Genomic DNA, 12,273 nt, shown 5'->3' on the forward strand with positions numbered 1-12,273 from the left:
GACACATGAACACACCAACCTGTCCTTGCACAATTGTCGTCGCTCACACCACACTGGGCTGCACTCACACGCACCACCCTCATCTTCTCCAACATGTGCACAATTTCAATCATTCCTCCGGCTTCTACTAAACACACTTTTAATGGGAATCTGCTTCCCTGAAGGAGTCAATAGAAGGAGTGGTGATAATGAGTTAGCAAACAAGACAGCAGCAGCAGCTGCTGCAGCACCTCCTCTCCTCTGTAACTCATGAGCAGTGGGTGTGTCGGCGAGGATAAAAGCTCGCTGAAAGCATACAGTGCACAGACATAACAGTTTCAGCCACATTTCCTGTATTTGGAAACAAGTGTGTTCGCCTCAACGGTCACAGCAATGCTTTCTTTAAACAAGCTGAAGATGAAAACTGACAGATTAGCACAGACAGGACAGGATATATTTTAACAGCTGTGTAAAAAAAAGCTGCTCTGCTGCAAATTTTATTTACATCAGGGATGATCGGATTTTAATGCCATTTAGTTAGGAAGAGCAATAAAAATGTATCCTGTGACATTCACACTGAACCTCATAAAACACATCCCCCTGGGCAGAGTAGGGGAAGAATAAAGCAACATAGTTTTAATAACTATGGGGAGAAGTTTAATTAATCTAATGCACTGTGATGTCTTATCTGCATTAACACGTCTCTTTTAAAATTACACATTATTAATAAATGCAAAAGACACAACCTCTAACGTGCTGTTATCTGGGAAACATGTCATTTTGATTTCCATTGTTTGGTTGTTTGCATAAGTTCTATTACATCCTGTATGGCCATTTCCTGAATCATGGGTGTTTCCCAGAGGAACCATCTGTAGCTGTGCTCAACAGCCTGAATTTCCCAGAGACCAATAAAACAACAGATAATAAAACAAACAGGAAGCAAAAAAAGGCCCAAGGCCCTCAAAAATTAAACAACAACGTCAACTGTGTGCTGACATTAACGTTGTTATATTGTTTTGTTAAGGTGACAAATACAGGTGAGTCAGATTTTATTTAGTCACCACCAGGAAAGGAGTCGATGCTGACCTTAAAAAACTTTATGTCGAGTCCAAAGTGTTGGAGGATTAAGGATCTAATCATTTAACGGACAACACCTTTCAGTAGAATTTAATAATTTAAACTGAACATAAGATGGATTTTTTTAAGGCTAACAAAGCATGAAGAGTATACGCAGAGAAAAACTAAAGTACAGAAAAAATAAAGCAAGATATCAGAAAATGATGCCACCAAATTGTCAAAACAGACCCCTCTGAGCCAAACAGGTGAATTAAGGACAGTCAGCAGGTTGACACACAGTTTAAGCATAACATTGGGTTAGGGGTTTTAAAACTCTATGTAGGTTTCAGTCATCCAGGTCATTTTATCCGAGACAGTTCAGTAGACGAAAACAGTGTTTTTTACATCCTGGAGAAACCATCACTCAAAAGAGGAGCTTGTGGGGTTTGTTTTTTGTTTGTTTTTGTCCTGAGCTCGCTCCACAGAAATTGAGCAAAAAAACAGACTCCAAGGGGTGCACAATCAACCGAGTCCCTCAGGTGATACCAATGTGAGTCACACAAGGCCACATTCACACCGTGACTCTGGGAACAACTTTCCTGCCATCGGTCATGGCGTGGTCACCTCTGTTTGGCTGTAACAAGTCTGTTCTCAGGTATTCAGCCACTCTGGGGATAAATATCCCAGCTCTGTCTCTCTCTCTCACCTCTCTGCTCTTCATCTGTATGGGTCACGCCCACAGTGGCAGCTTATATGGATCAAATAGTATGCATGTCAAGTGGCCTCGCTGGACGAGAGCTGTTCACAGGCCACTTCAGCCAGGAAAACGGATCAGTGGGAAGGCTCTGTGCCAAAATATGAAGGTCACGCGTACACAGAGTGATCAGTACTCACAATGTGCAGGGCAAATGGGTTAGAACATGATAAGGCCCAGATAGACGGTCAGAACGAGAGAAACCTCAGGTGCGAAAAGGGTGTATTTACCATTCATTTATCTGTGCTCATGTGTTGAGTATGTTGTAAAAAGGCAATGCAACCCTTTTGATGTCAATAGGACTAATATAAAATCAATTCAACAACAAACAGAGTCTACTACGGAAACTCAACTAGCACTATTGCTACTTCAAGTCAAGTGAGAATGGAAAATATCAGACATTTTTTATACGTTCTTCTGCCATTTTCAATTAATATTTACTATATAAAGCACCATCCAGTGGTGCGTTAAGGATTCCTCAGATTAGGGCATCAGGTATGAGCCTGGTACCAACATGAGGATTTAAATAGCAGGTCTACCATCATCTCTCAGCCCGTGACAGCTCTACAGGGGAAACACACAGGGGTGCTGATTAAAAGGACAATGCCGTTAATGTAGCCAAGCACACAAACACTCCCACAGGTGAGACGGTTATGGCTGGGGAAGTGACATTATCCACGCTATCTGAAATAGCTTCCGCTAAATATAACTCTAATACATGCAAAAACCTTGATGCACATTCCCACACTCTGGGTTTTTGTTTTCTCGAAATAACAACAACGTCCCTGACTTTTCTTGTGGCCATAAAGAAACAACTAAATATTGACATTCTGGAAAGGTGAAACCAAATATTTCATCTAATTAAACACTTTTCTCAAACAATGCAGTGTTTTTTTAAACAGAATATAAAGCTGTTGGTTCATAATAGATTGATTGCTGCAGACAAAATGTTGCCGTAAAACAAACGTACAATTACTGACAAATACGGCAGATTAGTCACTACAAAATCACTACAGATAACTGATGTCAGATAGTGTTCTTTTTTTGGAGTGGTTTTCTGCCATTTAGTATCACGGGGGTATCTAACTATAGAGTTGAAAAAAAAAAAAAAAAAAACCCTCCTGTCGTCTGATTTTCAAGCAGCTGCGTCCCATAGTGTTGACAGGCTCTTACACTGATTTCTCACTCTTGATAACGGGGTCACCCCAATGGAAATGGAAGTACTGAAGCACTAAGTACTCAGAAGAGTTTTGGTCACTGCACATATTAATTCCAGGACAAGACTTTATCGGTCAAAGACATTCAGAGGGCATCAGTCTCGTTCTTATCTTTTATTAAATAAAATTTAAGTCCAAACCCTCCAAACCAGAACTGAACGCAGCTGTTAATCTTAATGATGAGAATGACTATTGTCAACTTCATTTTCTTTTTTACTCATCTCTTCTTTCAGCTTCACAGCTAACGGTCACCACAGCTCACGGTCACCACTTTATGCCTCTGTCTCTGTCTCCTTTCCTCCACCAGACATAAACCAAATTCTCTGCTGTAATTCTGTCTCTTCACTCATCTGATCTACACAGGGTGGCTGACCATGGGTTTTGGAACTGATCCAGTCCAATTATTTCTACCCTGTCTCTTCATGGACTGCGAGTGAGTTTACCTAAATATTAAGGAAATGAAAAAGCTCTATGGGTCTCATGGGTTCTGTCAGTAGAACAGCACTGAATTAGTGTCTCTTTTTTAGCGAAATTTGAGATGGCAGGAATGTTTGGAAAATCTGAGAAAAGCAGAGGAATAAAGTGATGCACACGCTCAGAACATTTTTCACCTTCTTTGACTTCTCAGATTTTTTTTTCTACTATGATGCTGTCAGCAGTCAGCTCCCTGAAGGCCAAAATAAGACAAGCAGAGAAAACTAAAGTGTAAAATCTCGACGGAGGGAGAAGGTGAGAGGAAGACTAGGTCTATGTTCTATTTCCTGAGTCACAGAGGGAAGGCAGAGCAAATTTTAGCTTTCGTCTTGGATAAAAGAATTTTTAAAAAACGGCGTGACAAGAGAAGTAGCTATGTTTAGAACAGAGTATATTTTCCTTGTTTTATCTATACTACAATATTGTCACACTGTGTGGGAAAAAAACAATTCATAAAATACAACACATTTCAGGGCACATACTGTAGGATCTAAGGCACCATTTCTCCAGCCATTTAAAAATGACTAAGTCTTACGGCAGGAGATGGCTAGTTGGTTTTAATTATTTGTTACCGACCGCAGAAAACGGGGACAAAAGTGGGACAAAGTATTTTTGGCTGTCCTCTGGTCCTATTGTGTCGAACAAGTAGTGTGACAAACAGACACTAAAATTTTGGTGGAGCAGCTCTGATTAAGATGTTTTAAATGCAGATCTTTCATAATATATTATTAGTTTATTTATTAGAAAGGTGTCAACGACAGAATTGTACATATACAACTGAATGGCAGTGTGGTTTACTGCCTGTAACTACAGTTGTACTACTGACACATTTATGGGTTCACAATAATAAACGACACATTTGTGCTGTGTTTGTTCGTTTGATTATGTTTTGGCTGGGCCGCTGCAAGTTGAACCACAAGTGGACCTGAGCTGTGTTGTCTGGAATACGACCAACCTTTGAAGTATCACAAGGTAACTTACTCAATTTAGTACAGCAGGCGTTTGTTTGCTATCGGTTCCCTCGGGTTGTTCAATGTTCGGGAAACACGGTTGACATGCTGTAGTTTCTTTGTGGTTGTACATATAATGCACATTAACTGTGTCATTCCCAAGCTCCAGTTTAACCACTGACACGCACACAAACACTGAAAAGAGTGAAAAACCGAACTAATCCAACAACACACCAGTAGGGGTGTAAGTTGTCCAATCAAGGTCCCTGATTGTAATTAGCTGTACTGTGTTCACAGTTAAACAACATTAAATTCTAAAGGTAATCCACCAGTTAATCTCAAAGAAAGAAATTCAGAGATGCTGCTGGGGTCTCAGAGAGAACCACTTATAAACCACTGATTTACTGAGCTGAATTTGAAGTCTGATAATGTAGTCGCTGCTGATGTAACCAAACCATTCCTGCCTACGAACATTAACCAGTTTAAGTTTTCGAGAGCAGGAGTAGTGACAAAAAAAAAACAAATACAATTTTATGAAGTACTTTAGTCAGAGCTGCTGTCATGATCATGGTGATTACAGCAACAACTATACCGCAAGACACTTCCTGTTCACTAAATGACTCATTTTCCACAAAAAATGTATGCAGCCTCCGACTTACATTTAAACTGCAATGTACGTAATCACATTTTTAAAATTTAGATCATACCTCTGTAAAACTTTGTTGTTATTTTGAGCTATCCTGTCATCGACTTGTGAAGTCGTGTACAGTGCTTTCATAAAAACGTTTCTCCTGAGGCTTGATCATTAGAGAACAGCCATCTCCCTGATCTTCTGATATGATGTAGTCATTTAACAAATGGTTTTCTCCCACGATTGTCCAAAAAGAGATTAGGGCACACTCTCGTGATGTGCCTAGACTGAGACACACTTCTAAACTTTGCATACTTCCACAGTTTGTTATGATAACCATCTGGTGGATTTATGCGCTAAGCCACGAGGTTTGTTTAAATGACATGCAAGAAGTGGTTGATGAGAAATCGCTAGGGGCCTTTGACAAATATCTGGCACTCACTGAAAATCTATCTGAGAGAACTCGTGTGTGTTTATACTGGGTCTGAATTTTGTTTGCTTCTTTATGGCCTGTAGCACATAGAGCAGTATTTATTTTACGAGCAGAAACTCAGGAGGATTGCCGAGAGAAAATGCCATTAAGATCCAATAGTCGAAGCATACATTAAATATCTCAGAGCATAAAATAAATTAAAAAAGGGAACAGACCTTTATGAATATGTATCTTAGTTAATGATAACACTTTACTTATCTATAGCATCTCAACTCTATAATCCTTGACTATCTGTACTCCTCGTTTTTTTTCTTTTCCTCTCCTCCAGTAGTGAGATGATTAAATATAATGTTCTGGTGCACACACTCTACACACACACACACACACAAAAGCACCTCCTATCTCTGCTAGACAACAGCGGTGCTGTAGAATACAGAAGACCCGGCATTCTTGCTGTTTATCTAGTCATCTGACCTGACCACCAAGTCATGTGTTGCAGCCACGTTAGAGGCTCATCAGCACGCTGCAGGCAAACCCTGAACCCTGGCCATATGTATGTATTTCTGTACCATCGTCTTCATTTAATCTCAAAGTGAACAAGCTACACTCTGAATCAGACACACATACTTTTTTCTTTTTCACATTAGTTGACTAAAAATGAGTCACATCGTTTATATATTTTTTGCACCATGACACAAATTTTATATTAGAAATATCCCACCAAACAAAAACTTTTTACAGCCATGTTACTGACTTCTAGAGGAAGGGTATATAATGTGCCTGTCACATAAACAAAAACATTATTTGCAGTAAATAAATAGTTTCCATGCCAATTTAGTGAAATCTGAACACTAGTGTTCCTGGGAAAAGTGTTTGAGAACCACTGGTTTATATGACTGTGATAAATGTCTTTATGCGATTAGGGATTTTAACTAGCAGCATGAAGGAAATAAATGACAATTGTCATTGTGCCCAGTCCAATCAAAATGAATATTGACTGTGGGAGCGAAAATTATTTTTGCTGACATCAATGATCTACGTCAGTATAGTGAAAAATCCTAGACTCTCTTTTACTGGGCTGGCTGTGTAATAATAGCTATCCAGGAGAGGATGGTACGAAATCAAATCTTGCGTTCTAGAGCGAAGGTCGACAGTTTAATTGAAAGTGCAAATTGCGTTCACATGTATCCCCACAGTGAATAGAGCCATGGGTAAAGTGAGGAGGGACGAACACACGCAGTACAAATGAGGGAAAATGATCGTGGCTCGAGTGTTGCTTCTGTACATCACTGACTTTTTCACACAGATCAGGCTGATCTCACAGCTCGCTACTGAAGCGGCTTAAGTAACGCTGCCAACTTTTCCCACAAAGAATGAGTAAATATTGACCTGGTGGCTACGGCTCCCATCTGTTGGTATGAGAGAAAGCAGCTTCCTCTCTCTGTCTGTCCATCTTTCTTTGTTGTTGGCTAGGAGTCTGTAGAGAATCCCCCTGTCGTTACACCCTTCCTTCAGACGTCCTTATCTCTGCAGTGATGATAAACTGTCTCATCACTGCTCTCCCACTTTCTTTAAGCAGCAAACAGTGAGCGGCCTCACATATTAACATGAAGAACAGACAGGGTTGAGCCAGGTTTGGAAAGCCTGCAGCCTCCGAGGCCGAGACTGATGATGCAACACTGAGTGGACATGTAAGCATGTAAAAATACTGTAAATACAACTGTGTGACTAAGTTATTATTTGCTTCTGAATATACAGTATCTGCCTCAGCATAAAGTAACTGGACCCAGATATTCATGGGATGTGTATTCTTAAAATAATAGTATATAGTATAGTATTTAAAACTAACGATTTGATAAATTGTAAAGACTAAAATCCACTGATCTACTGAAGTTAAATTGTTTAACTGAGGTTCAAATTTAAAAAAACTTTTTATTTCTTCTGAACTCTAGTATTACAAAGGTTGTTAAAAAGTGTAAACTCCATTGTTTCAGTGCAGTGTCAACCCCATGAACCTGCAGGGGATTAAAGCAGTAGTTGATGAATGAGTAGTGACGATACGTGGAACAAGGGATAAAGATGGATTTGCTTAAAAATAAATCAAGTTCAAGGTGGATTTGACAGCTCGGATCTGATCAAATCATACAAAAATATTGACCTCGAATTGAATTAGCCTGTGAATTGTGTATTTACCTGTAACTAATACATGTTACTGATATATATCACTGTTTACACTGCATAACTCTAAAAATGACAGCCACTAAGAATGACAAATTGAGGTTAAAAGTTTTCTGTAAAATCTTTTAAAATCTTAAAAGACTATCATAGTAAACTAATGAAACACTCTAAACAAGTGTCCACTGTATAATTCCTTTTCTTGCAACAATACCATCATACCTTGTGTCCTGAACAGGTTCTAACACACATTATATCCAGAATATTATCGTGGTAAACTTGAAGCACATGTTAATGTGGTCTAGTCAACAAACAGTTTTCAGGCTGGAGCCTGTATCATTAATACAGATGACATCATTAATACAGAGCATAATGTGGAGCGCTACAATACGATTCCAAGCATGACATGATAGAGCACACAGCAGCAGCCACACAACTGGCCAATCGGTGACTGAAGTTTGCATGACCATTTTACTATGGCATTGTTTCTAAGGTACAGATAACAAGGGCATTTCTTACTGTTATGTCTACTATGGTAGTTATGTGCTGAGGTACAAGGCAGATGTCAGCAGTAGTATCCATAAACTAAACATTCTTTAGGGATAAAATGTTATAAAGAAAATGGTAAAATAAAAACGACAGATTTTCATTCCTTCTTTCCCTTCTAATTTGTTGTATTTTTTTGTTTGCCCTCTGGTTCTTTTTCATCATTTTCAGGAGGATCAACAAGGCTAAAATATTACGCTTACATAACTTATCAGGTCGGCATATGGGCAGGATGAGGCCATATGTTTCACACACACACATTATGCGCACACTTTTTTTTTTTCAATTCACTTAATGCAGATTGGGTTATTAATATGCAATCATGAACAGGATGCTCTGGAAACTAATACTGAAGAGGTAGCCTAAGTTATAAATTACATTCAGGGAAGAAAGCCCTTTCGCTGTAGCAGACATTTGCTGGGTGACAATTATGTCAGAGAGGACAGGGACTGGATGACACAAAAAAAAAGAAATGCGGAAAAAAGGAAATGAGAATTGCGGCAGTGATCTGTGGTTGAAGACTTACCAGTTCAGCATCAATATCGTTCAGTGAGAGAAGCTCATGTCTTGGCCTGCAAAGCCAGAAAAAGGACATTCAAAACTCATGGTACAGGCAGAAGAACATGACCTTAATTTACACGTATCAACTATGGCAGTAAACATAATGTTAAACATGTTTTTTTTACATGCTACAAATACATGAATGGCTGTCAGCCAGGAAGACAGTCCCCCTGCCTGCTGACCAATGCATCCATCTGTCTGTCTATTATCTATTATCCATCCATTATGACAGCTTTGTCAAGGCTTCTTTGAGGGGGCGAAATAAAGAGAGATTGCAGAGCTAATGGTGTCAAATGACACTGACAAAAGTGTTTGACGAAAAGAAGAGAATAGACAAAGGTGATCAATAAATACACACATAATTCAGCATTTTAATACAGCAAGAAAAGCAAATAAAATGTAAGTAAAATTTCACTATGTGGTAATAAAATCCAATGTGACCTGGTGGTAATGTTGCCTAAGACAAATTATTAGCCAAATATATATTATTTGTTGATTAAAAAAAAGTTTATCCTGCCACATAAATAGTCAAATGCCTTACGCATCGTTTGTCTTTAATCATAGAAATACAAACTGGATATTAAAAAGAAATATATTCATTATTTTGAGTGAAGCTGTCAGAGACAGAAAATATAAATCTAAAGAACACAAAATGAAAAGTGTCACTAAAAAGGAAATTAATAACGCATTACAGCGTAGAATGCAAAAAAATAAATAAAATAAAATAAAGCCACAAATTTGTTTGTCAAATTATAAAGTAAATAATTACTGGTGATGGTCACTGCCAAAAATCAGCAGAGCTCTCATTACGCTGTCAACACACCATCAATTAAACATAAGACTTTAAAGCTTCGTGCTCCACAGCACCTACTGAAAATACCCAGTCGTTTTTATCACATTTACTACCAGTAGGAAGACTATATTTATAAAGCTAGCTCATCTGAAAAGAAACTACAAAAAACAAGTGCTTCTTTCAAGTTAACCTTTAAGCCTCTTATTATTTACTAAAAGGCTCCACAGTCTGGTTCAGACCACAGGTGAGGGACTGTTATTGTGTTAGGGAGGGTCGTGTTTACTGCTCTAACTCCCTGTGAAATGTTTATGTGCCCATGTCAATAAGCTTGGGCAAAATTAGATTTTCTTTACATAATGGTGACGACCTTTCCTGCGCGAAAAGACAAAGTGAGACAAGCATCTGTATTAGTACAGCAACAGATGACACACCCTGTGATCCACAGCGAATGAACCTGTTGACTCAAGAGATTTTGGACGAATACTTTTACAAGTGGGGGGTCGGGGGGGTTGTGACGCATCACACATAAGAGTGATGCTTCCCGTATACCTTATACCTTGCACAGACTTTCTGATACCAATGAAAAACAAAAACAACTTAAAATCCAGTTTGATTTTAAGTGAACAGTGGAAATTAACTGTATATAAATACCTTGTTTCTTGACTTTTAAATAAGGAAATAAAGGAGAGAGGCATAAAATAAATGTGTCAGATACTAGGAAGGAGTATCCGGTTGTAACATGCATTAGCAGCATCCGGTTCACCCAGGTGAAACCTTGCACAGAATACATCATGAGGTATTTGAAGAGTAAATAAGCTTACAGGGTTATTCTTGAACAAATATCACCCTCACACTCTCCCTCTCTGTGTATTTGGTAAAACAGGTTATGAGAGACCAGCTGTCTGATTCTGTGTCAAAACAAATGCAAAGATGCACATGAATAAAAAATGTCCTGAACATTACGGTGAACAAGTTGTGCTTTACGTCGCACTCACCCAAAACCTATCCTGAGAATCACAAAAAAATACAACAAAAAACAAACAAAAAAACCCTATAATTTCATTAATGTAATAAAGTACAAATTAGCAGTTTTGGGGCATGCAAAAAGAGAATTAGTGCAGCAATAACAAAAGATATTGATTTCATCGTTTTCATTTTGACAATCAATTTGCCTTATTGCTGTCAGTGACGACTACATTGTGAAGAGGCAACTCTTGTACATAAGTGGAAGGTGAACAATGCTGAAATATGACATGAAAATAATTCATGCATATGAATGGGATTATATAATGACATAAGTAAATATTATTATTAAATAAATATATATATATATTTATCTATCTGTGTGTTACCTTTGGCACAGAATCAATGACACCTTGCAGAGTCTGGATGGGTATGTATACTATGGCAGTCTATGATGCACGGGTTCTGCACGACATATTTGTGTTACTGTGAAATTTAAGATGTTTTTATATCAATGTTGTAAATGCTGCAGTGCCACAAATCATCTGCACAGATGTGAGGATAAAAAGCAGCCGTTGTGTGTCGGTTCGTCCACTGACTCTTTTGGCCACTGTCTGTCATCACATTGGCTGCTGCCTGCTGCACTATCCCGCTAGAGTTAGCTCCACACACTAGCCAATCAGCCGCTGCAATTGTTAAAGAGAAACAAACAAACATTGCATCAAGTTTACAAGACACTCCGTCTCCGTGCAATGCTGTATCTGCGTGCAGGAGGTGGCAGCGAAAGTGCACAACAACAAAACGGCGATCAGGTTTCTAAAGGTCCTTTTATTGCGTCTGGTTAGCTAGCACTGTAGCTCAGGCTACACTATGAGAGTGTGTCCGAGTGTTTTCATGACGTTTTGAGGACCGATTACTGGGATAAACGCTGACCTTCTCGGGACCAGGAGTAATTTAACGGTGATTATGTGCAGCGTTTCCTCACCTGAATCTGTGCCTAAAGGCTGGGACAGGGTTAGAGAGGTAGTGTTAAAGTGTTAAAGGTAATGCAAAAACAATAAAGGTCGGGTTTGGATGTTGCAATGAATGGGAATGAGTGAGGAGTTCTGACAAGTATGCATGCACAAAGAGAGACTAAGACTAACAGTGAGGAGGGCTTTAGTGAGCTATAGCGTGATGGAGTTCAGATGCATGGTCCTGTCGCCACAGCATCCGCTACTAGTACAATACGCGTGTGTGTGTGTGTGTGTGTTCCTTACGTGATGTTACAGCTGGATGAAGGAGTAAATCCGGCGGATGGCAGTAAAAATGATGCTTTGCAGAGTCCAGAGTCTGGACCTTAACGTGTCCCTGCCTTCCAGCTGCTGCAGCTGAGTCTGTCCCGTCTCCCTCCTCCTGTCCGTCTGTCTGCTCTGTGTCCCTGCTGCTGCTGGAGTGTCCCGGTGCTCTTGTGCCACTCGCCCTCCAGTGGAGACTGAGCGGCCCTGATGCGCTTTGATTGGGAACCTCACTCAGCAGCAGGAGCAGGAGCTCTGCAGCGCCCTCCTCCTCCTTCCTCTATCTCCTCCTCCTCCCTCCCCCAAACCCACCCACCAAACCAAACGTGCCAGTCTGTCCGTGCGCGTGCACGTGTGTGCAAACGAGTGAATGAGTGAACCTTGATAGTGAGTCATCCGCAGCAGAAGCAGCTCCTCCCTGCTCCTCTAACAGCTGACTACTGTAGCCGCCTCCTCCCCCCTTT

At 39.7% G+C, this 12,273-nt stretch overlaps 1 protein-coding gene across 5 annotated transcripts in view; it reads right to left on the minus strand.

The window, feature by feature from the left end:
• plcb4b (phospholipase C, beta 4b) overlaps positions 1–12,273 on the minus strand; it is a 48,440-nt gene that overhangs the window by 32,440 nt on the left and 3,727 nt on the right. For 2 of the 5 annotated variants that reach the window (XM_025056955.1, XM_025056956.1), the window contains exon 2: positions 8,742–8,787. The gene's annotated coding sequence lies outside the window, so the exon portion shown is untranslated. The other 3 variants (XM_008313241.3, XM_008313240.3, XM_025056957.1) reach the window with 3 other exon arrangements.

The sequence above is a fragment of the Cynoglossus semilaevis genome, chromosome 7 (assembly GCF_000523025.1).
Source record: "Cynoglossus semilaevis isolate Cse_v1.0 chromosome 7, Cse_v1.0, whole genome shotgun sequence".
Lineage (NCBI taxonomy): Eukaryota > Metazoa > Chordata > Actinopteri > Pleuronectiformes > Cynoglossidae > Cynoglossus > Cynoglossus semilaevis.